This window comes from Pristiophorus japonicus, chromosome 15 (assembly GCF_044704955.1).
Source record: "Pristiophorus japonicus isolate sPriJap1 chromosome 15, sPriJap1.hap1, whole genome shotgun sequence".
NCBI classification, from domain to species: domain Eukaryota; kingdom Metazoa; phylum Chordata; class Chondrichthyes; family Pristiophoridae; genus Pristiophorus; species Pristiophorus japonicus.
The window spans coordinates 30,227,849-30,254,669 of record NC_091991.1 but is presented as its reverse complement, the minus strand read 5'-3'; the positions used below and the strand labels follow the sequence as shown (position 1 = coordinate 30,254,669).

General features: G+C 47.1%; 1 protein-coding gene across 1 annotated transcript in view; it reads left to right on the top strand.

Moving 5' to 3' along the window:
• Positions 1–3,173: 3,173 nt before the first annotated feature.
• The window catches only part of LOC139281436 (chemokine-like protein TAFA-2), a 378,326-nt gene continuing 354,678 nt past the window's right edge, over positions 3,174–26,821 (top strand). Inside the window, exon 1 of the transcript XR_011596873.1 lies at positions 3,174–3,250. The gene's annotated coding sequence lies outside the window, so the exon portion shown is untranslated. The remainder of the gene's footprint in view (positions 3,251–26,821) is intronic.

Sequence of the window (26,821 nt, the reverse complement as noted above, 5' to 3'; positions counted from 1 at the left end):
GGCCTGGCTTTTATACTAGGCCAGGCACACCTGTACAGGTAACCTGCAAGTCTCCAACCTTGTAATAGTGCAAGCAGTAACCCATCGACTCTTGGGAATCCCTGGCCCATGACAGCTCAAAGTGGAGGAGAAGCATTCGGGAAGACGTCGAACAATTTGAGTCTCTTTGCCGGGAGCACACGGAGGCCAAGCACAAACAGCAGAAGGAGCGCACGACAACCCAAGCACCCCACCCACCCGTCCCTTCAACCACTGTCTGCCCCATCTGTGACATAGAAACATAGAAACATAGAAAATAGGTGCAGGAGTAGGCCATTCGGCCCTTCGAGCCTGCACCACCATTCAAAAAGTTCATAGCTAAACATGCAACTTCAGTACCCCATTCCTGCTTTCTCACCATACCCCTTGGTCCCCCTATTAGTAAGGACTACATCTAACTCCTTTTTGAATATATTTAGTGAATTGGCCTCAACAACTTTCTGTGGTAGAGAATTCCACAGGTTCACCACTCTCTGGGTGAAGAAATTTCTCCTCATCTCGGTCCTAAATGGCTTACCCCTTATCCTTAGACTGTGCGGGATCTATAGACAGAGTCATCAGACTCATCAGCCACCTGAGAACTCATATTAGTGTGGAAGCAAGAAATCCTCGACTCTGAGGGACTGCCTAAGAAGTTGCCCAGACTTTAGTTCTCTCTTTAGCTGAAAACCATAAATCCAAGGAAATCTAATACTGTTTATGGAAACTTTTCTCGTTTTAAGTCCGATATTTTTCGCCGGCTTTAATAACGTGCATTTATATCAGCCTTTATCATAAAAGAATGCCTCAAAATGTTTCACAGAGACATGTGGAAGAAAATGGACATCGCAACAAAGGAAAGAAAGAAGAACTTGCATTTTTATAAGCACCTTCACGACCTCAGAACGTCCCAAAGAGCTTTGCAGCCAAGGAAATACTTTTTGAAGTGTAGGAAATGCGGCAGGTGATTTGCGCACAGCACGGTCCCACAAACAGCGAGGAAATAATGACCAGATCATCTGTTTTGGTAGCTATGTTGTTTGAGGGAATAATATTGGCCATGGAATATTTTATGTATAAGTGAGGGATGGGCATCGATGGCTGGAACAGGTTACCTTAAACTGAGAGGCCACGTGGAGTGACAGCAGCTAAGGTATACAGTGCAATGCAACAGAGCAACGCGGTTCTGATAGCAGAGGAGGCGAGTCCAGCAAATCAAACATAAGCAGAGTCCCAAAGAGCGCAGGTTAAAACACAGAACAAACATTTGCTGGGAGTTGGACAATGTGCTCTGCACTTTAAGGTCGCATAAACTTACATTAGAACATAAGAAATAGGAGCAGGAGTAGGCCATATGGCCCCTCGGTCCTGCTCCGCCATTCAATAAGATGATAACCTTTGACACCCTGATAGATCCAGAAGCTGTCTATCTCAGCCTTGAATATATTCAATGACTCAGCCTCCATAGCTCTCTGGGGTAGAGAATTCCAAAGATTCACTACCCTCTGAGAGAAGAAATTCCTCCTCAACTCCGTCTTAAATGGGCGACCCCTTATTCTAAAACTATGAGCTTACAGACAGAGCTAAAATATACCACTATTCTATCAATTGTTTTATAAATTAAAATTAAATTCATGTTTTATAAATTAAATTAACCGCTGTTCCATGTCATGAGTGTGCATTTACATCATCATCATAGGCAGTCCCTCGGGGTCAAGGAGGATTTGCTTCCACACTAAAAATGAGTACTCAGGTGACTGATGAACTCATTTTAAATGCTGGAAGATGCCTGTGCGTGAATTCTTTTAACGTGGGGTGGCCATTGCACAACAGCCACCACACGGGCTTGACAGGGCAAGGTCTTGGTCCAGTGGCAAGACGACTGGAGACCAAGCTCCGCTGCATGTGACAATACATACACACAAACTCAAACATACTCCTACTGTCCTCCTTCCTTCTTTCTACAGGACCTCTCTCTACGTGGAATTCATAGTCTGCAATGTGAGCCTCATAATCTCACAGCCTCCCTATAATTTACACTACAACTATAGTGCTGGTGCAATGCAAAATGGCTTTGCACTGACACATAATCTGTCGGGTAAAACTGAAGCCAGAGCCTTACCTGACCCCACCTGAAGCATATGAGGCAAACGCCTCCAGGGAGCTTCACTCTCTTCACTCCGCAGTCAAGTTGGGCCCTGACCCTGGATTTACACTACACCTCACAGCACACCTTCTGTGTGCATGCGAACTGATGGTACGGTTGCAATGTGAATGCTGCATTCCTGTACTTTTTACAAACTGCTCAAGGTGTCATCCATGGCTCAGTGGCACTCTCGCCTGAGTCAGAAGCTTGCGGCATCACTCCAGGGACTTGAGCACAAAATCCAGGCTGACACTCCAGTGAATCACTGAGGGAGCGCTGCACTGTCGGAGGTGCCGTCTGCAATGTATTTGCTTCATGGGTTCTTTGCTTAGAAATTCACAGCAACACATTGCTATTAAGAACTTGTTGGTTTATTAGCAAAGGTTTAACAATCACACTACACATTACCAGTTCATCCACCAGGCTCACATCCACCTGCCTTATCGTAGATCCCCCGAACCCGGCCTCCCCGGGTCTGTACAGAGTTCCTACGGACCTGGGAAGGCATCGGAAATGCCAGTTTCCAGCGTGCTTTTACGATCTGTCAAATTTCTGGCTTGACAGATGACTGCATCTTGGGAGCGAGGACACTTGTAAGTGAAAATTTCTGATATTTACGCTTACAAATGTCCTCAAAAAGCAGGCGCACAGCCTACTTTTACAGGCACAAGTGTTTTAAAAACACAAAAACATATAAAAATAAAGTTATTAAAATATATTTTATTATTAAAAACCCTCCCAACGGTAAGTTTATTTAAAAAAACTCTTTTAAAAATCGGGAAATTATTTTTTTTAAGACATTAATAACTTTAATTTAAATGAATGTAGTGTAATTATTTTCTATTTTTTATTAGTATTTTGGATGTTTGGGGCTGTGTTTTGGGTGTTTCGGGCTCTATCACAAGCATAGTAATAGGAGTTTAGGACCCTGCGGAACTCCTATTACCATGATACCTTACCTGATTGGCTGCCCAGAGCCATGTGACTTCAGCTCGAGGCCTGTGCACGCATCGACGTGCACCCGCTGCGAATCGCAGTCGAAGGAGGCCACAGATTCGGAAGGTCCAATGTGGGCACCAGCTTAAGGTAGGTACATATTTTTTCTCTAACATGCCTGCGGGAAGGCCAAACCGGAATTTTAGGCCATTAAGTCTTGTGAACATCACATGACTGGCTAAGCCACTCACAACTCAACAGCTCTACAACTATTTTGTAGAAAAACAGTTAAACAATGAAATCAAGTGCCCCCCTTAAGAGGGGGGGGGGACACTCAAAGCACTTTCAAACAAGTGCCCCCTTGTTTTTTTTTGGAGGGGGTTCTTTTGAGGGCACAAAAAACACAAATTATACAAGTGCCCCCTGGCTAAAAGGGGGTGGGGGGACACTAAAACCGTCAAATTAAACAAATTAACATTTAGATTTCAAATCAAATTAAAATTTGGTTGCCAGGAGTGGTGAAGCACTCCAGTCCCTCCGGCGCCCACCTCTCGCGGAAAACCGCGAGCTACCAGTGGACACCACGTGCTCCATCTCCAGGGACACCCTGGCTCAGATGTAACCGCGGAAGAGAGGCAGGCAGTCGGGCTGAACGACCCCCTCGACCGCCCGCTGCCTGGACCGGCTGATGGCACCCTTGGCCGAGCCCAGGAGTAGTCCTACAAGGAGGCCTTTGGACCTACCTGCTCCTCTCCGTACAGGGTGCCCAAAGATCAGGAGTGTGGGACTGAAGTGCAACCAGAATTTGAGGACCAGCCCCCTTCAAATAATGGAATAGGGGCTGCAACCTCGCACATTCAATAAAAACATGGAACACGGATTCCTCCAGACTGCAGAAATTGCAGGCAGCCTGGGAGCCCGTGAACCGACTTAAAAACTTATTGCACGGGACTGCTCCATGCACCATCCTCCAGGGCAAGTCCCCGATAAATAGAGGGAGGACTCCCGCATAAAGAGCACTCCATTGGGGACCCCCGCCTCCTCCGGATGGCAAGATGGTGTGCTATGGCGTGTCCGGATGGCAGACGAGGATGGCAAGATGGAGAGTGTGCAGGAGCAGTCCGTACAGGAAACCCCTCCGCGCAGAACTGAAAGCATCAACAGCTCTACGCATACATTATACCGTCTTTCGGATGAGACGTCAAACTGAGTGCCCACCCCCCCCCACCCCCCCTCCCCCCACAACCACCCTCTTCTCAGGTGGACGTAAAAGATCCCACGGCACTATTTTGAAGAAAAACAGGGAAGTTTCCACCGGCGCCTGGCCAATATGTATTCCTCAATCAACATTACTAAAACAGATTATCTGGTCATTATCACATTGCTGTTTGTGGGAGCTTGCTGTGCGCAAAAATGGCTGCCGCGTTTCCCACATTACAACACTTCAAAAATACTTAATAAACTGTAAAACACTTTGGAACTTCCTGAGTGAAAGGCGCTATAGTTGCAGCTTTTAGTGAGGTATTTCACATCATAAATTACAGAGAAGAACAACATTTTGCCACAAAGTGGCACTGATGAGTTGTCAGAATTGTGCTCTCAGCAGCTCCACCAGCAGTGACATAATGGAACTGCAACTTTAAACAAATGCAGCTTAAAAGTGCATGACATGAGAAAAGGATTCTGCCCAACTTGTTTACTATCCGGAGAAAATTTTCACCTTGCTTCAAATATAATTGAGCGCAATACAGTACACCCATCACGTACTTATCACGTACGTAAATTCATTCCATTCCACGATATTGCCACAGCTTCAACAGCTCAGCAATCTTTGTGTTCCACAGAGTATGTGTCAGTGTTATGTGTGCTTATGTTTACAATGTAATCATGTCCCGGAAAGCTTCTCAAGGCTATTTGATTATGAGTCATCATGAGCCATTCTAAACTTGCATGGATCACTGGTGAAATCACGTTTGGAACAACATTAATGGGCTGGAAATTGTGGTCGGAGGCTTCCCGTGGACAAATGCCTCTCAACCCCAAATAAACTCTGCACCTACCCAGTGCCTCCGGACCTTCGTAGACTTGCGCTCCTGGACCCGCAGGCGTCCGCCCGCGTAAAGGCCCATGCATCCCAGTGGTGCTTGCGGTTCACCAGTGTTCCTGGGATCATGCGGGCCAGGCCAACCAATCACAAAGGGGGATTCTCATTATGCTTATAGGGATTCCATTTACGTATGGAATCCCCACTGTAACGTATGCAACTGTGAATATGCTCACAGGTTTGTAGAGCTGTTGCATTGTGAGTGGCTTAGCCAGTCACGTGATGTCCATAAGACTCAATAAAACCCCAGTTAGTTGGGTCTCGGTTATCCACGATGAGGTATGCAGTTGTGAGCCTAGTGGATGAACTGGTAATGTGTAGTGTGATTGTTAAACCTTTGTTAAAAAACCAACTAGTTCTTAAAAGCAATGAATTCTTGAGAAAAGAACCCATGAAGCAAATACATTACATCCACAAGCAGAATGGGAATCTCCTAAAAAATACACTTTCACAACACTGAAATTTAAAAAAAATCAACGCATGGTCAAAATAAATCAAAATACAATTTAATTAAACATTTGAAACAAAAATTTAATTTTTGAAAAATAAATGTAAACATTCAAAAATAAACAAAGCTAATTTTACAGGTTTTTGTATGGTTAAATCATTAAAAAATGTTTTAAAATATTTATTTAAACCTTTATGCTTTTACCAGGCGTAAAGGTTTCGTGGGTATTCTGTGGGCCGTAGTTGGGCAAATAGCCAAACCCTGCGCCAGCGAATGTCCATTTCCTGTGACGCATACAATCGGTCAAGCTGAAACTAGACAGATTGGCAGTTTTGGATTTTCCGCATGTGGAAACCCGGAACTTGCGGGGCTCTTACGATGGCGCATGCTGTGCGGACGCGGTCATAGGCCCCGGAAAATCCGTGCCATTGTGTCTAATTGTCAGCAAGTTACTTTCAAAAGGATATTGATACATCAATGGGTATTTAAAGGATGATTCTGGGATCTACCGCTCCGTGTTATTAAAGCAGCTGCAAAGAACTGGACTTGTTTCCAATTAGTGGGAAGACTGATAGACAGGTTTTTAGAATGCGGAGGAGCAGGCAATTTTACTTGGTAAGCACAAAGCTAAAGGACGGAAGTACAATTTGAACAAGCCTTGAGCAAAGTTTGAGATGAAAAGAATGTTTTGACTCACACATGAGTTCATATATGGAACAGGCGCACAACGAAAGCAGTTACATTGCTAAAGTTACCCTGCGTTACACCAAACACCCATCTTTAAATAACGGAATCACTTATTCATGTTATATGCTCCATGAGAATTTCCTTTCTTATTATGGCCACTCTTTCATAAGGCAATTGGCAAAAGATGAGGAGAAATGTTTTTACACACCGAGTTGTCGTGATCTGGATTGCACTGCTTCAAAGGGTGGTGGAAGCGGATTCAATAATAACTTTCAAAAGGGAATTGGATACATACTTGAAAGGGAACAATTTGTGGGGCTATTGGAAAGGGGATGGGAATGGGACTAACACTTTCAAGGAGCTGACACAGACACGATGGGCCAAATGGTCTCCTTCTGTGCTGTATGTCAGCTGTGGCTCAGTGGATAGCACTCTCACCTCTGAGTCTGAAGGTTGCCGGTCCCTGGAGTGGGACTTGAGCACATAAATCTAGGCTGACAGTACAGTGCAGTGCTGAGGGAGTGCAGCAGTGTCGGAGGTGCTGCCTTTCCGATGTTAAACCGAGGTCCTGTCTGTTTCTCCAAAGTGGACATAAAAGATCTCATGGCATTATTTTGAAAAAGAGCAGGGGAGTTAGAAACATAGAAACATAGAAAATAGGTGCAGGAGTAGGCCATTCGGCCCTTCTAGCCTGCACCGCCATTCAATGAGTTCATGGCTGAACATGCAACTTCAGTACCCCATTCCTGCTTTCTCGCCATACCCCTTGATCCCCCTAGCAGTAAGGACCTCATCTAACTCCTTTTTGAATATATTTAGTGAATTGGCCTCAACAACTTTCTGTGGTAGAGAATTCCACAGGTTCACCACTCTCTGGGTGAAGAAGTTCCTCCGCATCTCGGTCCTAAATGGCTTACCCCTTATCCTTAGACTGTGACCCCTGGTTCTGGACTTCCCCAACATTGGGAACATTCTTCCTGCATCTAACCTGTCTAACCCCGTCAGAATTTTATATGTTTCTATGAGGTCTCCTCTCATTCTTCTGAACTCCAGTGAATACAAGCCCAGTTGATCCAGTCTTTCTTGATAGGTCAGTCCCGCCATCCCGGGAATCAGTCTGGTGAACCTTCGCTGCACTCCCTCAATAGCAAGAATGTCCTTCCTCAGGTTAGGAGACCAAAACTGTACACAATACTCCAGGTGTGGCCTCACCAATGCCCTGTACAACTGTAGCAACACCTCCCTGCCCCTGTACTCAAATCCCCTTGCTATGAAGGCCAACATGCCATTTGCTTTCTTAACCGCCTGCTGTACCTGCATGCCAACCTTCAATGACTGATGTACCATGACACCCAGGTCTCTTTGCACCTCCCCTTTTCCTAATCTGTCACCATTCAGATAATAGTCTGTCTCTCTGTTTTTACCACCAAAGTGGATAACCTCACATTTATCCACATTATACTTCATCTGCCATGCATTTGCCCACTCACCTAACCTATCCAAGTCGCTCTGCAGCCTCACAGCATCCTCCTCGCAGCTCACACTGCCACCCAACTTAGTGTCATCCGCAAATTTGGAGATACTACATTTAATCCCCTCATCTAAATCATTAATGTACAGTGTAAACAGCTGGGGCCCCAGCACAGAACCTTGCGGTACCCCACTAGTCACTGCCTGCCATTCTGAAAAGTACCCATTTACTCCTACTCTTTGCTTCCTGTCTGACAACCAGTTCTCAATCCATGTCAGTACACTACCCCCAATCCCATGTGCTCTAACTTTGCACATCAATCTCTTGTGTGGGACCTTGTCGAACGCCTTCTGAAAGTCCAAATATACCACATCAACTGGTTCTCCCTTATCCACTCTACTGGAAACATCCTCAAAAAATTCCAGAAGATTTGTCAAGCAGTTACCCCCAGTGTCCTGACCAATATTTATCCATTAACCAACATAACAAAAACAGATTATCTGGTTATTATCACATTGCTGTGGGAGCTTGCCTGTGCGCAAATTGGCTGCCGCGTTTCCTACATTACATAACAACATAAGAAATAGGAGCAGGAGTAGGCCATTTGACCCCTCAAGCCTGCTCCGCCATTTAATAAAATCATGACTGATCTGATCATGGACTCAGTTTCACTTCCCTGCCCGCTCCCCATAACCCTTTATTCCCTTATCGCTCAAAAATCTGTCTATCTCCGCCTTAAATATATTCCGTGACCCAGCCTCCACAGCCCTCTGGGGCAGAGAATTCCACAGATTTACAACCCTCTGAGAGAAGAAATTCCTCCTTGTGTTAGTTTTAAATGGGCAGCCCCTTATTCTGAGACTATGTCCCCTAGTTTTAGTTTCCTCTATGAGTGGAAATATCCACTCTGCATCCACCTTGTCGAGCCCATTATCTTATATGTTTCGATAAGATCACCTCTCATTCTTCTGAACTCCAATGATTATGGGCCCAGCCTACTCAACCTATCTTCATAAGTCAACCCCCTCATCTCTGGAATCAATCTAGTGAACCTTCTCTGAACTGCCTCCAATGCAAGAATATCCTTCCTTAAATATGGAGACTAAAACTGTACACAGTGCTCTAGGTGTGGCCTCACCAATACCCTGTATAGTTGTAGCAGGACTTCTCTGCTTTTATACTTTATTCCCCTTGCAATAAAGGCCAACATTCCATTTGCCTTCCTGATTACTTGCTGTACCTGCATACTAACTTTTTGTGTTTCATGCACAAGGACCCCCAGGTCTCTCTGTACTACAGCACTTTGCAATTCTTCTCCATTTAAATTATAGTTTGCTTTTCTATTTTTTTTGCCAAAGTGGATAACTTCACATTTTTCCACATTGTACTCCATCTGACAAATTTTTGCCCACTCACTTAGCCTGTCTATATCTTTTTGCAGATTTTTTGTGTTCTCCTCAGAAGTTGCTTTCCCACCCATTTTTGTATCATCAGCAAAGTTGGCTACAATACACTCAGTCCCTTCATCCAAGTCATTAATATAGATTGTAAATAGTTGAGGCCCCAGCACTGATCCCTGCGGCACCCCACTAGTTAATATTGCCAACCGGAGTGTGACCCATTTATCCCGACTATCTGTTTTCTGTTAGTTAACCAATCCTCTATCAATGCTAATATATTACTCTCAACCTCGTGAACTTTTATCTTGTGCAGTAACCTTTTATATATCACCATATCAAATTCCTTCTGGAAATCCAAATACACCACATTCACTGGTTCCCCCTTATCCACCCTACTTGTTACATCCTCAAAGAACTCCAGCAAATTTGTCAAACACGATTCCCTTTCATAAAACCATGCTGACTCTGCTTGATTGAATTTCCAAATGTCCTGCTACTGCTTCCTTAATAATGGACTCCAACATTTTCCCAATGACAGATGTTAGACTAACCGGTCTATAGTTTCCTACTTTCTGTCTGCCTCCTTTTTTTAAATACATCTGCAGTTTTCCAATCTGCTGAGACTTCCCCAGAAGTCTTTATTCACTGGACTCCAAAGACAGTGACCCTGTGTGGGACCTTCCTTTTTATACCTGAGTGATCAGGTAAGGAGTGTCTCCCACAAGTTCACCCCTTGTGGTCAAGGTGTGCATCTAGGTTGAGTGTATACAGTAATACAGTGGTGTTACATTGTGGTTACATACATGACATTATCTCTACCCCCCCCAGAAAGTCTTATTGGAATCATAGGTTTAGTCTTTCAGGTGGTCTACGCTCCTTCGTGGAGCGCCGCAGTTGGGGCTCTGGTTGTTGGACACTGACATGAGCGTCTGTCACCTGTGGTGATTCTGGCCTGTCCGGGCTGACCGCAGGGACTGTGCATTCTTCTGATTGCTCTTGTTGCTCGTTCACTGGCAGTGTTGTGAGCTCCATCTCATGGTCTTCTTCAGGTTCCTCCGTGTCGATGCTGAACCTTTTTTTTTACTTGGTCCAGATGCTTACGGCATATCTGACCATTGTTGAGTTTTACCCTATGACCCTATTCCCCTCTTTGTCAATTACAGTGCCCTCAAGCCATTTGGCCCCCATGGCGTGATTAAGGACAAATACAGGATCATTTATTTCTATACATCTCCCCCTCGAATTACGGTCATGGTACTCGTTTTGTGACTTGCGCTTGCCCTCAACTATGTCGGTCAGGACTGGATGAATGAGGGACAACCGAGTTTTGAGTGTCCGTTTCATTAGTAGCTCTGCGGGCGGGATCCCCGTGAGCGAGTGCAGTTGGGATCTATAGGCCAGCAGGAGACGCGATAGGCGGCATTGTAGGGAGGGTCCTTGAATCCTGAGCATACCTTGCTTAATGATTTGAACCGCACGTTCCGCCTGGCCATTGGAGGCCGGCTTGAACGGCGCAGTCCTGACGTGGTTGATGCCATTGCCCGACATAAACTCTCGGAATTCATAGCTTGTGAAACATGGGCCATTAACACTAACCAGGATGTCTGGCAAGCCATGGGTTGCAAAGATTGCACGTAGGCTTTCCACGGTGGTGGATGACATGCATGAATTCAGAATGATGCACTCGATCCATTTCGAGTACGCATCTACCACAATAAGGAACATCTTACCCATGAACGGGCCCACGTAGTCAACATGAATGCGTGACCATGGCCTGGTCACCAAATGTGTGACCGGGCAATGGCCTTCATCAGCACAATGCCTGGGTGCTCGCTGTGGAGTTCCCTGATGAATGCCTCCCTGCCCTTCTGGGACATAACTACCCGGCTGCCCCATAGTAGGCAGTCGGCTTGGATGGAGAGCTCATCCATCCGTCTGTGGAACGGTCTGACCTCCTCAGGGCAGGCTCCGTGTACGGGCGCCCAATCCCCAGTCAGGACAAATTTCTTAATCAGGGATAGGAGGGGATCCCTGTTTGTCCAGATTTTGATCTGGCGGGCTGTGATGGGGGAGCCTGCGCTGTCAAAGGCATCGACAGCCATGACCATCTCGGCGCTTTGCTCCGCTGCCCCCTCAGTGGTGGCCAGTGGAAGCCTGCTGTGCGCGTCAGCGCAATTTTCAGTGCCGGGTCGGTGCCGGATAGAGTAGTCATAAGCAGCCAGCGTGAGAGCCCATCGCTGAATGCGAGCTGATGCGTTGGCAGTGACAGCCTTGATGTCTGACAACAGGGATTTTAATGGCTTGTGGTCCGTCTCTAATTCAAACTTCCTACCAAATAGGTACTGATGCATTTTTTTTACACCATAGACACATGCAAGCGCTTCCTTCTCGACCATCCCATATCCCCATTCTGCTTGAGAGAGCGACCTGTAGGCATAAGCCACAGGTTGTAGTTGACCCTCAGCATTGCCCTGCTGCAACACGCACCCAACCCCATAGGACGATGCATCACATGTCAGAACCAAGTTTTTACAGGGGTCGTACAGGGTCAACAACTTGTTTGAACAAAGTAGGTTTCACGCCTGATCAAAAGTCCGTTCCTGACAGTTCCCCCAAAACCAATCGCAACCCTTATGCAGGAGCACGTGTAACGGCTCCAACAACGTGCTCAAGTTCAGCAGAAAGTTCCCGAAATAGTTCAACAGTCCCAGGAATGAACGCAACTCCGATGTGTTGCAGGACCTGGGTACTCATCGAATCGCCTCTGTTTTGGATTCGGTGGGCCGAATCCCATCTGCAGCAACCCTCCTGCCCAGAAACTCAACCTCAGGAGCTAAGAACATGCATTCATTCCAGGAATGGATTTAAGCAGGCTTTCCATGTTTCGTTAAAAAATCGTGGCTGCTGATCGAATGCCAAATGGGCACCTGTTATAAACGAACAGTCCCTTGTGCGTGATGATGGTGGTCAGTAGTTTAGATTCGTCGGCCAGTTCCTGGGTCATATAGGCTGAAGTGAGGTCCAACTTGGTGAACAGCTTGCCGCCTGCCAGCGTGGCGAAGAGGTCCTCCACTCTCGGGAGCGGGTATTGATCTTGTAGGGACACCCGATTGATGGTGGCCTTGTAGTCACCACAGATCCTGACAGAGCCATCCGCTTTTAGTACGGGAACGATGGGGCTCGCCCAGCCACTGAATTCAACAGGCGAGATGATGCCCTCTCTCAACAGCCGGTCTAGATCGCTCTCGATCATTTCCCGCATCACATACGGCACCGCTCTGGCTTTGTGGTGCACTGGCCTGGCATCCGGGGTGATGTGTATCACTATTTTAGTGCCTTTGAAAGTCCCGACCCCAGGTTGGAATAGTAAATCGAATTGTTGTAGGACTTGTGAGCACGAACTTCGCTCCACAGGTGATATTGTGTGAACATCCCCCCATTTCCAGTTCATCTCGGCTAACCAGCTCCTCCCCAACAGTGCGGGACCATTGCCCGGGACAATCCAGAGCGGCAGCCGATTCACTAACCCATTGTGTGTGACAGCCAACATTGCACTGCCTAGCACCGGAATGATTTCTTTCGTGTAAGTCCGTAATTGTATGTCAACACATGCTAATTTGGGTCTACTGGCTTTAAGTGGCCATAGCTTCTCAAATTGCTGAACTCCCATGAGTGACTAGCTGGCCCCAGTGTCCAGCTCCATGCATACAGGGATACCGTTTAAGAAAACCCTCATCATCATTGGTGGTGTTCTGGTGTATGAACTGTGAGTATTCGCCACATGGACCCGCTGCACCTCGGCGTCCATCGATTTGCCCCAAAGGTCATCCTGCCTCAAAGAACCCTCTTCTAGTCCATCCACCTCATATATTAGTCTGGTTGCAGGCTTCCTGCACATTCGAGCTAAGTGGCCACTGAGATTGCAGTTCCTGCAGACAAACTGTTGAAATCTGCAAGATCTCGCTGAGTGTTTTCCCCCACACTTCCAACATGAGTTAAAGTTTCCATTGTTGGGAACAAAAGGGCTGTGGCCAGGCATTCCGCACTGACTGTCCCTTTGACTGCTCTTAAGTACCCTATTAGTGGGTGTCAACGGCCCGCATTGTCCACTGTGATGGCGTGAATGTCCGTTCAGCCTGCCATTGTCTCTGTTAAAGTCCTGCTCTGGGGTCTATTGCTTCGGACTGCTCCTGCCTGCCTGCGGGGCTCTGAGTCGCATTAATGATGTTGACTCCCTGATCCATCGCCGTGTTAGAGGCAGAATTGCACACGTATATTATTTTCGTCTCTTCTTCCCCCGCCATGAAAGTTTGAGCCATCAACGCCGCCGCTTCCAAGTTCAAATCCTTGGTCTCAATTAATTTGCGGAAAATTCCCGCATGACCAATGCCCTCGATAAAGAAGTCCCTAGCATCTCCCCCCCTGCAGGCATCTGTGAACTTAGAGAGGCTAGCCAAACGCCGGAGGTCCGCTACGAAGTCCGGTATGCTCTGTCCTTCATGACGTCGGTGGGTGTAGAATCTGTGTCGGGCCATATGTATGCTACTCGCCGGTTTGAGGTGCACCCCGATCAATTTGCTAAGTTCTTCAAAGGTTTCGTCCGCCGGCTTTTCAGGTGCTAGTAAGTCCTTCATGAGCGGGTAAGGCTTTGGTCCGCAGCTGGTCAAGAGATGAGCCCTTCGCTTGTCGGCCGCTGCATCCCCCAGTCATTCTTTCATAACGAAGCTTTGCTGAAGTCTCTCGACAAAATTGTCCCAGTCTTCCCCAACACAGTACCATTCCTCTGTGCTACCGGTGGCCATTCTCATGGGTCGTGAATTCCCGTTTCTCATCGCCAATGTAAAGTCCTTACTCTACAGTATGAAATCACACGAGGCACCTTCTGTGGACAACGTCACTCTGTGACCTGAACACTTTATTCACAGGACTCCAAAGACAGTGACCCTGTGTGGGACCTCCCTTTTTATACCTGAGTGATCAGGTAAGGAGTGTCTCCCACAAGTTCACCCCTTGTGGTCAAGGTGTGCATCTAGGTTGAGTGTATACAGTAATACAGTGGTGTTACATTGTGGTTACATACATGACAAATCCTGTCTCATTACACAGTACCAGATCTAAGATAACCTGCTCCTTGGTTGGTTCTGCAATGTACTGTTCAAGGAAACTATCCCGGATACACTCTATAAACTCTTCCTCAAGGCTACCCTGGCCAATTTGCTTTGTCCAATCAATATGAAGGTTAAAATCGCCCATGATTTTTGCCGTTTCTTTTTTACAAGCCTCCATTATTTCTTGATTTATACTCCGTCTAACAGTGTAGCTACTGTTAGGGGGCCTATAGATAATGCCCACCAGCGACTTTTTCCCCTTATTATGCCTTATCTCCACTCAAACTGATTCAACATCTTGATCTTCTGAGCCAATATCATTTCTCACTAATGCACTGATCTCATCCTTTATTAACAGTGCTACCCCACCTCCATTTCCTTTCTGTCTGTTCTTCCGAATTGTCAAATATCCCTGAATATTTAGTTCCCAGCCTTGGTCACCTTGCAACCACGTCTCTGTAATGGCTATCAGATCAAACCCATTTGTATCTATTTGTGCCTTCAACTTATCTATTTTGTTACGAATGCTGCGTGCATTCAGATAAAGAGTTTTTAAAATTTGTTTTTTGTTTGCACTCCAAAAAGTCCTTCATTGGCGGTAAAGCGCTTTGAGATGTCTGGTGGTTGTGAAAGGCGCTATATAAATGTAAGTCATTCTCTCTATCATTCTATCATTCTACAATTCTATGATATCACTGAGGGTTATAATCATGTCCTGTGATTTTTAGCCATCCTTATATTAGTCTTGCTGCATCATTTTTTACCTTTGGTGATTTTTGTATGAGTATTTAAACTTTCTGTACCTTGCCACCACATTCCCTGCTTTCAAAAGAGCCTTATAGACCCCTCTTTTGACCATGCTTTCACCCAGGGGCGGATTAACCACGGGGTGGATTAACCACGGGGCGGATTAATCATGGGGCGGGTTAACCAGGGGGTGGAGGGGGCTGCAGCCCCAGGCCCACCAAAGAACAACTGCCCAACAAATAAATGTAGGAAAAAAAATATAAGGCCTTCCAAATAGGCTGAATAGAATAGACAATAAGAGAGCAAAAACAAGACCAATGAAAATATTGTTTATTGGCCTAACGTGTACATACCTATTTTTGCAGAGACCGTGGCCCCTGAACCTGGTCAATGTAGCGCCCACTACCACCCACAACCGCCGAGGTACCGCCCAAAACAACAATTTTTGAGGAAAATCCTCAGGTACCACCAATGTGTTGCCCAGGTCCCGCCCAGCGGGAGTTTAATCAGGGGAAGTACCGCTGGCGTAACTTCCTACTGCTCGCCCATGCTGGGGTCTGAAAAAACACGGTTTTTGTGGCTAAGCTGCTGCTCCTGCCAGAATGACTGCTGGGAAAAAGCTGGTCTGAGCTGGCTGTAAATCGGAAGGGAGGGACAATCGCGCAGAGTGCTCCCGGCTCACATACACATGCTGGACCCGTATTACACCCTCAGAATTAATTCACCGGTGGAAATTACACTGCTCAGAGACACTTTACACATGGAAATGAAAAGTGCCCCGTTGAAGGGCAGGTGTAGGATAGGAAGCGGAAATAAAGTGCGAAAGACAGTAAAGACACCATGGAGGTGTGCTGTATTGAAAGCATTGCAGACAGAACAGAGTTAGTGAGACAATGTGAGTGTACAGATGGTATGAGTTAATGTAAAAAAGTAGGCAACAACTAAATCCTCTCATCATCATCATCATCCCATAGGAATCGAGGAAGACTTGCTTCCACTCCTGAAGTGAGTTCTTTGGTGGCTGAACAGTTCAATACGAGAGCCACAGACTTTGTCACAGGTGAGACAGATAGTCGTTGAGGGAAGGGGTGGGTGGGACTGGTTTTCCGCATGCTCTTTCCGCTGCCTGCGCTTGATTTCTGCATGCTCTCAGCGTTGAGACTCGAGGTGCTCAGCGCCCTCTCGGATGCACTTCTCCACTTAGGGCGGTCTTTGGCCAGGGACTCCCAGGTGTCAGTGGGGATGTTGCACTTTATCAGAAATCTTCTAAAGTTCTCTTCGGTGGCAGGATGTGATCCTGAGAACAACATGAGCTCAAGTACAGAAGACGGAAAACTATCGACAATGGACTGCGATGTGACTGCGATGTCATGTCAGGGGAGAGGCTCGGCGATGTTGCACCTACGAGAATGTGGACTCAAATGCCAGCCTTAATGTCTGCCCTCCAAGTTCTACAACTATCTGTGATTCACTGGTAGTCTTCCTGCATTGGTGACCCTTGCTTATCGTTGCTAAATTGCCTGATGGCAGGACCCATTAAAGAGTTGCATCGTATATGGATGGCCAGATATTGCTCAGAGACCAGTTCATTTGAGGGAGATTTGTCTGTTTCGCATCAAGTACCCCAGATTATCTAAAAGTGAAACACTGAACAAGGGTTTGTAAAAAATGTGTCTGTATTGAGTTGTACAGCATTCCAAAGTGACAGAACATGCAAACACGTGAAGCCAAATCTTTTACATTATTTTAAAAACCATTACAGTGACAATCAAAAGGAGCCAGGCGAAACAAGACCAACAACATTAACAAGAGTTAACAACATTACCAGCACCAACACCCAAATCTCTGCCCACTACCACCACCTCTCCCCCCCACCCCTCGATGTGAGGCCCATTGTCCTCTTCATGGATCCGCCTTCACCCCGGCGAGCCCACCCCTGTCCCTCACCGCCTCTGCACCATGATGTTGTGCAGGAGGGGAGCTGGAGCGTTGCTGTGTTCAGCTTGGAGAGAATGTAGGCAGTGAGATGGAAGCTGCTGGCCTCTCCGGCTCCTCGGGGTCTGTCGGCCTCGCTGGTGTGTCATCGGGGGGGGGGGGGGGTTTCATGACATGGCCCGAAAGCATCAATTGGCGCATGGCCTCTACAGAGTCGGTGTTTCGCTCCACCGCACTGATGAGCCGCGACATACTGGCAGAATGCTCCTCCGCAAAGGTGGAGATTGATATGTCCTTACTATACAGTACAAATGCACACGAGGCCCATACTAGAGAGAAGGTCACTCTGTGACCAATGACCTTTATTAGCCAACACTGAAGTGGAGAAGATGGGTGGAGCTTCCCCTTTTATACCTGAAAGTCCGGGTTAGTCCCACAAGTTCACCACCTAGTGGTCAGTGTTCTCACAGTGTACAACTTAGGTCAGTTTATACACGGATTACAATGACAGTAGAATACATGACATCACCTCCCTCACAATGTCTTATTGGGATCACAGGTTAAGTCTCTCTGGTGGTTTACGCTCCCTTGTAGAGCGCCTGAGTTGGGGCTCCGGTTGTTGGGCGCTGGCCTGAGTGTCTGCTGTTTGCGCTGCCTCAGGCCTGTCTGGACTGCCCACAGTGACTGGGCTCTCCTCCACTTGGTTCCGGTGTTCGGTCACCTGTGGTGGAGTGAACTCTACATCATGTTCTTCTTCTGCTTCTTCTATGGGGTTGCTGAACCTTCTTTTTGTTTGATCCACGTGTTTGCGGCAGATTTGTCCATTGGTAAGTTTAACTACCAGAATCCTATTCCCCTCTTTGGCAATCACGTTGCCTGCGAGCCATTTGGGCCCTGCAGCGTAGTTGAGGACAAAGACAGGGTCATTGACATCAATACATCATGCCCTCGCATTCCCGTCATGGTAGTCACATTGTGACCGGCGCCTACTCTCAACAATTTATTTCATGGTGGGGTGTATAAGGGATAACCTGGTTTTGAGCATCCTTTTCATTAGCAGCTCTGCAGGAGAAACCCCTGTGAGCGAGTGTGGTCGGGATCTATTGGCCAACAGGAGGCGTGATAAGCGGTTTGTTAGGGAACCCCCTTGGATTCTGAGCATCCCCTGTTTGATTATCTGCACTGCTCATTCCGCCTGTCACACTCGATCCATTTGGAGTAGGCGTCTACTACAGCCAAAAACATTTTTCCCATGAAAGGACCTGTGTAGTCCACATGGATGCGTGACCATGGTTTGGCGGGCCAGGACCAGGGGCTAAGGGGGGCTTCCCTGGGCGCATTGCCCAGCTGGGCACACGTGTTGCACCTGCGAACACAAAGTTCCAGGTCTGCATCTATCCCTGGCCACCAAACGTGTGACCTGGCAATTGCCTTCATCATGACAATGCCCGGGTGCTCATTGTGGAGTTCTCGGATGAACGCCTCTCTGCCCATCTGGGGCATGACTACTCCATTTCCCCATAGTAGGCAATTGGCCTGAATTGAGAGTTCATCCTTGTGCCTGTGAAATGTTTTAAATTCCTCAGGGCATGCCCCGTATGTGGCTGCCCAGTCCCCATTCAGGACACATTTATTGACTAAAGACAGCAGCGGGTCTCTATTTGTCCAGACTTTGATCTGACGGGCTGTCACAGATGAGCCTTTGCTTTCGAAAGCTTCAACAGCCATGACCATCTCAGCAGCATGCTCAGCTGCCCCCTCAGTGGTGGCTAGTGGGAGCCTGCTGAGTGCATAGGCGCAGTTTTCAGTGCCCGGTCTGTGCTGAATTGTATAGTCATAGGCGGCTAATGTGAGTGCCCACCTCTGTATGTGGGCTGACGCATTTGCATTTATGGCCTTGTTGTCAGCCAAAAGGGACGTTAAGGGTTTGTGATCTGTCTCCAGCTCAAATTTTCTGCCAAACAGGTACTGGTGCATTTTTTTTTACTGCTTATACACATGCAAGCACTTCCTTTTCTATCATCCTGTAGCCTCTTTCTGCCTGGGACAGACTTCTGGAGGCATAAGCTACCGGCTGTAAATGACCTTTGGCATTAACATGCTGCAACACACACCCAACCCCATAGGACGACGCATCGCACGTTAAAACAAGTTTCTTACATGGGTCATATAGCGTAAACAGATTGTTGGAGCATAACAAATTGCGTGCTCTTTCAAAAGCCCTTTCCTGGCTGTCCCCCCAGACCCATTCGCGTAGGAGCACATGTAGCGGCTCTAACAGCGTGCTCAATTTGGGAAGAAAGTTACCAAAATAGTTCAGGAGCCCCAGGAACGAACGTAGCTCCATCGTATTACGGGGTCTGGGTGCTCTCTGGATCGCTTCCGTTTTGGATGCAGTAGGTCTGATCCCGTCTGCTGCTACCCTCATCCCCAGGAATTCTACCTCTGGAGCTAGGAAGACTCACTTCACCTTTTTCAGTCGCGGACCTACCCGGTCTAGTCTGCATAGCACCTCCTCCAGGTTGTGGAGGTGTTCTTCAGTATCGCAATCCGTGATGAGGATGTCGTCTTGATAAACCACCGTCCTTGGAATCGACTTGAAGAGACTTTCCATGTTTCGTTGATGTCATGTATTCTACTGTCATTGTAATCCATGTATAAACTGACCCAAGTTGTACACTGTGAGAACACTGACCACTAGGTGGTGAACTTGTGGGAGACACTCCTAACCTGGACTTTCAGGTATAAAAGGGGAAGCTCCACCCATCTTCTCCTTCGTATATGTCCGTAGCTGTGCATCAATCGGCAATAATTTTGGCCTCCTGGCCTTGGACGCCCACAACTTGTCGAACTGTTTGATACTCATCAGGGACTGGCTGGCCCCCGTGTCTGGCTCCATTGATACTGGGATGCCATTGAGGAGCACTTACATCATTATCGGTGGCTTCCTGGTATATGAACTGTATATGTGCTCCACAAGAACTTGCTGAACTTCAGCTTCCAGCGATTTCCCCCAGTGTCCATTTGGCCTCGTAGGGCTTACATTGGGCCTGTCCTCCTCGTACATCAACCTGGCTGCAAGCTTCCTGCACATATGCACCAAGTGATCGCTGACGTTGCAATTTCTGCAGGTATATTGCTGATACCTGCAAGCTCTGGCTGTGTGTTTGCCTCCACACCTCCAACATGAGCCGTTGTTGGAAACAAAAGGTCCATTACCAGTTGATCGTCTCTGACTGTCTCTGTAACTGTCCTTAAACGCACCATTGACAGGTGTTGATGGCCCCCTTACTGGCCGCATTGTCCCTTGCGATGGCATGAATCGCCGTTCAGCTAGCCATTGTCTCTGTTGAATTCCCCCTTTGGGTCCGACTACATGCTCGGGCATGTCCGATTGCCCCTGTCTGCCTGGAGAACTGTGTGCCACGTTAACAATGTTGACTCCCTGTACATTTGCTGCATTTGAACCAAGATTTTTGTCAAGCATCATTCTGGTCTTTTCCTCCCCTGAAATAAATGTCTGGGCCATCAAAGCCGCCGTTTCCAGTGTCAAGTCTTTGGTCTCAATCAGTTTCCTGAAAACCCCAGTGTGCCCGATACCCTCAATAAAAAAGTCTCGCAGCATCTCCGCTCTGCATGCATCTGGGAACTTACATAGTCGCCGGAGGTCTGCCACGAAGTCTGGAACGCTTTGCCCTTCTCGCCGTCGGTGCATGTAAAACCGGTGTCTCACCATGTGCATGCTGCTTGCCGGTTTAAAGTGTTCCCCGATCAACTTACTGAGCTCTTCAAAAGTCTTGTCTGCCGGCTTCTCTGGCGCTAGAAAGTCCTTCATCAGGGAGTACGTCCTGGATCCACAAACCGTCAGATGAGCCCTGCGTTTGTCGGCCGAATCCTGTTCGAGCCATTCCTTAGTGACGAAACTTTGCTCTAGTCTCTCAATAAAATCGTCTCAATCATCACCAACACAGTACCTCTCGTCTGTGCTGCTAGTGGCCATGCTCGCGTGGTTTAAATCCCAATTTCTCGTCGCCAATGATATGTCCTTACTATACAGTACAAATGCACACGAGGCCCATAAAAGAGAGAAGGTCACTCTGTGACCAGTAACCTTTATTAGCCAGCACTGAAGTGGAGAAGATGGGTGGAGCTTCCCCTTTTATACCTGAAATTCCAGGTTAAGAGTGTCTCCCACAAGTTCACCACCTAGTGGTCAGTGTTCTCACGGTGTACAACTTAGGTCAGTTTATACATGGGTTACAATGACAGTAGAATATATGACAGAGATGCTGGCAGCTATCCCAGCCATGGCCTGGAGCAGATCGCGACCTAGGTCAACGCTTGTCCTGGACAGCTGCACCATATCCTGCATTGCTGCCACCCGTTCTGCATCCTCACCTCCTTGCTGCATCATCCTGGGTGGAGGCGGCTTGGTGGCTTCACCGGCACGGCTGCTGTGCCTCACAACACTTGATCCCGCTTCCTCCAACTCGAAGCCTAAAAACTTGGACCCCGAGACCGACGCTTGGCGTGCAGGTGGCACACATATCAGGAGGCTGCAGTCCTCTTCACCTCCTCGACCTCAAGTGGGACAAACACTGGGTCTTCTCCCTCCTCTTCCTCCTGGTCTTTGTCCCTCTGGGTGGCGGAGGTGGATGCGGTGGCTATGGGGGATCTTGCGGGGCGGGGGGGGAGGGGGGGAGGCTGGAAGGAGCTGCAGTGACAGGCTCCTGATGATGTCACGGTGGACAGTATTGGTGTTCGACACTGCCGTTGTGTGTGCCAGAGGTGGATGGGGTCATAGGTCGGAGCTGTCCGATTCATCATCTGCAAGTACAGGACAACATTGAAGTATTTAGCGGGGGGTGGGGTTGGTCATGCTGACATGAGAACCGTCACATTTCACATTCTTACTTCAAGTACTACCATCGATACATCACCACACCATGAATGGACGACAGACTGTGCATTAAAAAGCATTTGACCACACATTACGTGACCTTACACGACATGAGCGTCACACAGACCGGTGAGTTGTTTAAACTTACCATCTTCTCGCACGGGACTGGCACCACCATGTGTGGTGGCATGGGGGTGGTCACCCACCATAACCACGGCACGCTCCTCTCTGTCAGTCACCTCGATGACCTCTGGTGGGCCCCCTCCCGTGCCACTCTGCTTTGATGCATTGGCTGTTGTTTACTTCTGCAGAAATAAAAGTTGCAAGCTTTAACCAGTTTGCACGTGCAACACACACATACACACACACACACAACGGCTACATATACTTTTTGAGAGGTACGGGAGTGCATCAATAAGATGTTTGCTTACTCTTGCTGACGTTACCACATCGTTCCATCTTTTCCTGCACTGGTCTCCATCCCGAACCATGGTGCCCACTGCAGACACGGCCTCCCCAATCTCCTGCCAAATGCGTCTATATTGGGGTGGTGCAGGCTTGCTACGACCAACCCGGGTGAGGTCTTTATACCGGCGCTCCACCTCTGAGACAAGGGCCTCCAGCTCATCCTCAGTAATCTAGGGAGATCTGGTCCTCCCTCCATTAGACTTCTTGGCAGCTTTTCTTTCACTCATGAGAGCTTTGTAAGATGGATGGCTGATGATAATGTTGATTCTCTCTCTCTAAATTAGACCACTCTACAACTAGCAGGTGCAAGTGAGTAACAAGGTTATATGCGCATGCGCAGCAGAGCCCTCAGCCCCAATCACGGTAAAAGTGATGTCAGCGGCCACAAGAAATGCCATTTTTTCCCCTGAAATCTCGCACATGAGCGGTGCACGCCTTCCGATATTTGCCGAGTTGAGAGGCCTGCACCTACCGCCCACTGCTGCTGCCGCCTGCTCCCGCCCGCTCCCGCCCATCGGCAACCGCTGCCTGTCGCTCCCGCTGCCGCCAACAGAAGCGCGATTAAACTCCCGCCCGACTGGCCCCAGCGGTCGCGGGTTGTAAAAACTCACGTTCCGCCCGGGGACCGCCAAGAAACGGGCGGGCCGCAGCTCCCACCAAGTTCGGGGCCAAGATCTTTACGACCTGTATTTATCTGTGTTTATTATTTAGCTATGTTATTATATAGTATATTTAATATATAAAATATATTATATTAATATATTATAGTACGACCATCGTAGTAATTTGTTATTATATTTATACGCAATAAGATAAGAAGATAAGAAATAGGAGCAGGAGTCGGCCACGCGGCCACTCAAGCCTGCTCCGCCATTTAATTCGATCATGGCTGGTCTGATCCCCATAACCTCTTATTGTTTAAGAAACTGTCTATCTCTGTCTTAAATTTATTCAATGTCCCAGCTTCCACAACTCTCTGAGGCAGCGAATTCCACAGATTTACAAACCTCTGAGAGAAGAAATTCTTCCTCATCTCAGATTTAAATGGGCGGCCCCTTATTCTAAGATTATGCCCTCTAGTTCTAGTCTCCCCCATCAGTGGAAACAACCTCTCTGCATCCACCTTGTTAAGCCCCCTCATAATCTTATCCATTTCGATAAGATCACCTCTCATTCTTCTGAATTCCAATGAGTAGAGGCCCAACCTACTCAACGCTTCCTCATAAGCCGACCCCCTCATCTCCGGAATCAATCTAGTGAACCTTCTCTGAACTGCCTCCAAAGCAAGCATATCCTTTCTTAAATATGGAAACCAAAACTGCACACAGTATTCCAGGTGTGACCTCACCAATACCCTGTATAACTGTAGCAAGACTTCCCTGCTTTTATACTCCATCCCCTTTGCAATGAAGGCCAAGATTCCATTGGCCTTCCTGATCAATTGCTGTACCTGCATACGAACCTTTTGTGTTTCATGCATCAGGACCCCCAGGCCCCGCTGTACTGCAGCACTTTGCAATTCAATGTAATGTAATGAACATAAACAAACATAACTATAGGCTCATTTGGATCAGTTTGCCTCAGGCCCATCAGGCCCTGTATCCAGCCCCGCTCTCACCTTTTCCTACTCTCCTTTAACCCTTTTCTCCCTGCTACTCAGTGTCCACTTGTTATCTACTGCCCAGCAAAGTGCTCAAAGTCGGTTCTCTCTACATGTTGTATTATGTGTGTTTGTTAAATTTAAAAGCTATATTTCTGCAGAAATAAAATAAACATTTCAATGCAAATCAGACCACGCTCCTCGAATGCGCTGATGCAAATGAGCTGAACTGCAATTTGAAATGTCCTCAGCAACTCAAACTGGAGGACATTTGCAATCTTTTAACTAAATTTGCAGTGGTATAAGTGATATTTGCATAACAGATGAAAGCAGTCAGCCTTCATTTGTATTTATAAATTAACTTAATTGTAACCGGATTTCCATTGCAGTCTTTAGAAAGTAGAATTGGATGGTGTAATGTATTTGCTTCAAGGGTCCTTTGCTTAAGAATTCATAGCAACACATTACTATTAAAAACTAGTTGGTTTATTAGCAAAAGGTTTAACAATCAAAGCTACACATTATCAGTTCATCCATCAGGCTCACAACCACCTGCCTCATCGTGGGTCCCCTAAACCCAACTGCCTAAGGTTTTATGGAGTCTTGTGAACATCACGTGACTGGCTAAGCCACTCCCAACTCAACAGCTCTACACTATTTTGGTGAGTACCTAAACTCAAATACCCCCTTTTGGCATGGCACTAGAACCCATAAATTACCAATTTAAACTTTAACAAAACTTAAATCAAATTAAAATTTGGTTGCCGGGGGGGTGATGATGCATTCCAGTCCCTCTGGCACCCACCTCTCGCAGAAGGCCGCGAGCGTACCGGTGGACACCGCGTGCTCCATCTCCAGGGACACCCTGGCTCGAACGTAACTGCGGAAGAGAGGAAGGCAGTCGGGCTGAGCGATCCCCTTGACCGCCCGCTGCCTGGACTGGTTAATGGCCACCTTGGCCATGCCCAGGAGCAGTCCTACGAGGAGGCCTTCCGACCTGCTCGCTCCCCTCTGCACAGGATGTCCAAAGGTCAAGAGCGTGGGACTGAAGCACAACCAGAATTTGAGGAGCAACTGAGGCTGAAACTTGGGCCCATAGAAAATAGGTGCAGGGGTAGGCCTTTCGGCCCTTTGAGCCTGCATCACCATTCAATATGATCATGGCTGATCACGCAACTTCAGTACCCCATTCCTACTTTCTCTCCATACCCCTTGATCCCTTTAGCCGTAAGGGCCACATCTAACTCCCTTTTGAATATATCTAACGAACTGGCCTCAACAACTTTCTGTGGTAGAGAATTCCACAGGTTCACCACTCTCTGAGTGAAGAAGTTTCTCCTCATCTTGGTCCTAAATGGCTTACCACTTATTCTTAAACTGTGACCCCTGGTTCTGGACTTCCCAACATCGGGAACATTCTTCCTGCATCTAACCTGTCTAATCCTGTCAGAATTTTATATGTTTCTATGAGATCCCCTCTCATTCTTCTAAATTCCAGTGAGTAAAGCCTAGTCAATCCAGTCTTTCTTCATATGTCAGTCCTGCCATCCCGGGAATCAGTCTGGTGAACCTTCGCTGCACTCCTTCAATAGCAAGAACTACTCCCTGTGGTAGCGAGGTCCACCTCCTCACCACTCTCTGGGTAAAGAAGCTTCTTCTGAATTCCCTATTTGATTTCTTGGTGACTATCTTATCATAGCCGATTATTTTAGATTGCTAATAAACATTGTGCAAAAGTAAGAATAGCCGCTCCCACAGCGACTCAGTGAACAATTGCAACCATATAGTATAATACTCCATCCTCTATATCTGGCATGTCCTAAGTTAAGCAATCTGCTGATTCGAACTTAAAGTGATGTACATAGTGTTGAAGCCAATCAATGCCTTCCTCCACGTTCGACTAAGGATAACCCTGCTAAATACTCCCCATGGGAACCAAATTGGAATTCGCTTGCAAACAGAGGTCCTGAACAGAAAAGGTCAAACATTCTGTTTTCGCTGATTATTTCTTTCATTTTCGTAATTTTCGATTGGCAATACTATATCTTAAAAAGTAGATGGAACTCACACATCTCAATCTTGTGCAAACAGGTCGCTAACGGCAGGCCGTCACAAATGCGAACAGTGGTTTGCAAAACTTTACTGCAAACATGTCTCATTGCTTCAGGCCCGCACTACTTGAAAGAGCGCTGGTTCCAGGTGAACGACCACCTAATCGTACGTTCTATAAAGAGAAATTTCTGTGTCCTTAAAAATGGGATTTATTGACGTTGCTTCATTCAAAAACTAAACAATTCAAAAATTACCACTGGTTCAATTTTCTTTTTCCCCCTGTATTAAAATTGATTTTTTTTTGGAATATATTACTTTTGATGGTGAGCAGTGATGACAAAAGCAGAAGAATTGACTTGGAGGAGTTACTGAGTCTGACAGCGTAAGAAACCTGAATTAATGCCAGCAGATATTGTCATTAATCCAGATGTCCTCGGTGATATTGGCATTTCGACTTTGCACATTGATGCAGCTCCTTCACACTTTCAGGCTCAGCGCTTCCTCCCAGACAGTTGCCCTCACGCGCAGTGAATCTACGGTGAGCAATATTAGCATGTGGCTGACAATCACCTTACATTTAGGTGTTATGTCCAACGCTGGGCGCCGCACTTTTGGAAGGAATGTGAAGGCTTTAGCAAGGGTGCGGAAAAGGATTTACAAGAATGGTTCCAGGGATGAGGGACTCCAGTTACGTGGATAGACTGGAGAAGCTAGGGTTGTTCTCCTTAGAGCAGAGAAGTTTGAGAGGAGATTTGATAGAGGTGTTCAAAATCATGAGTCTAGAAAACAACAACAACAACA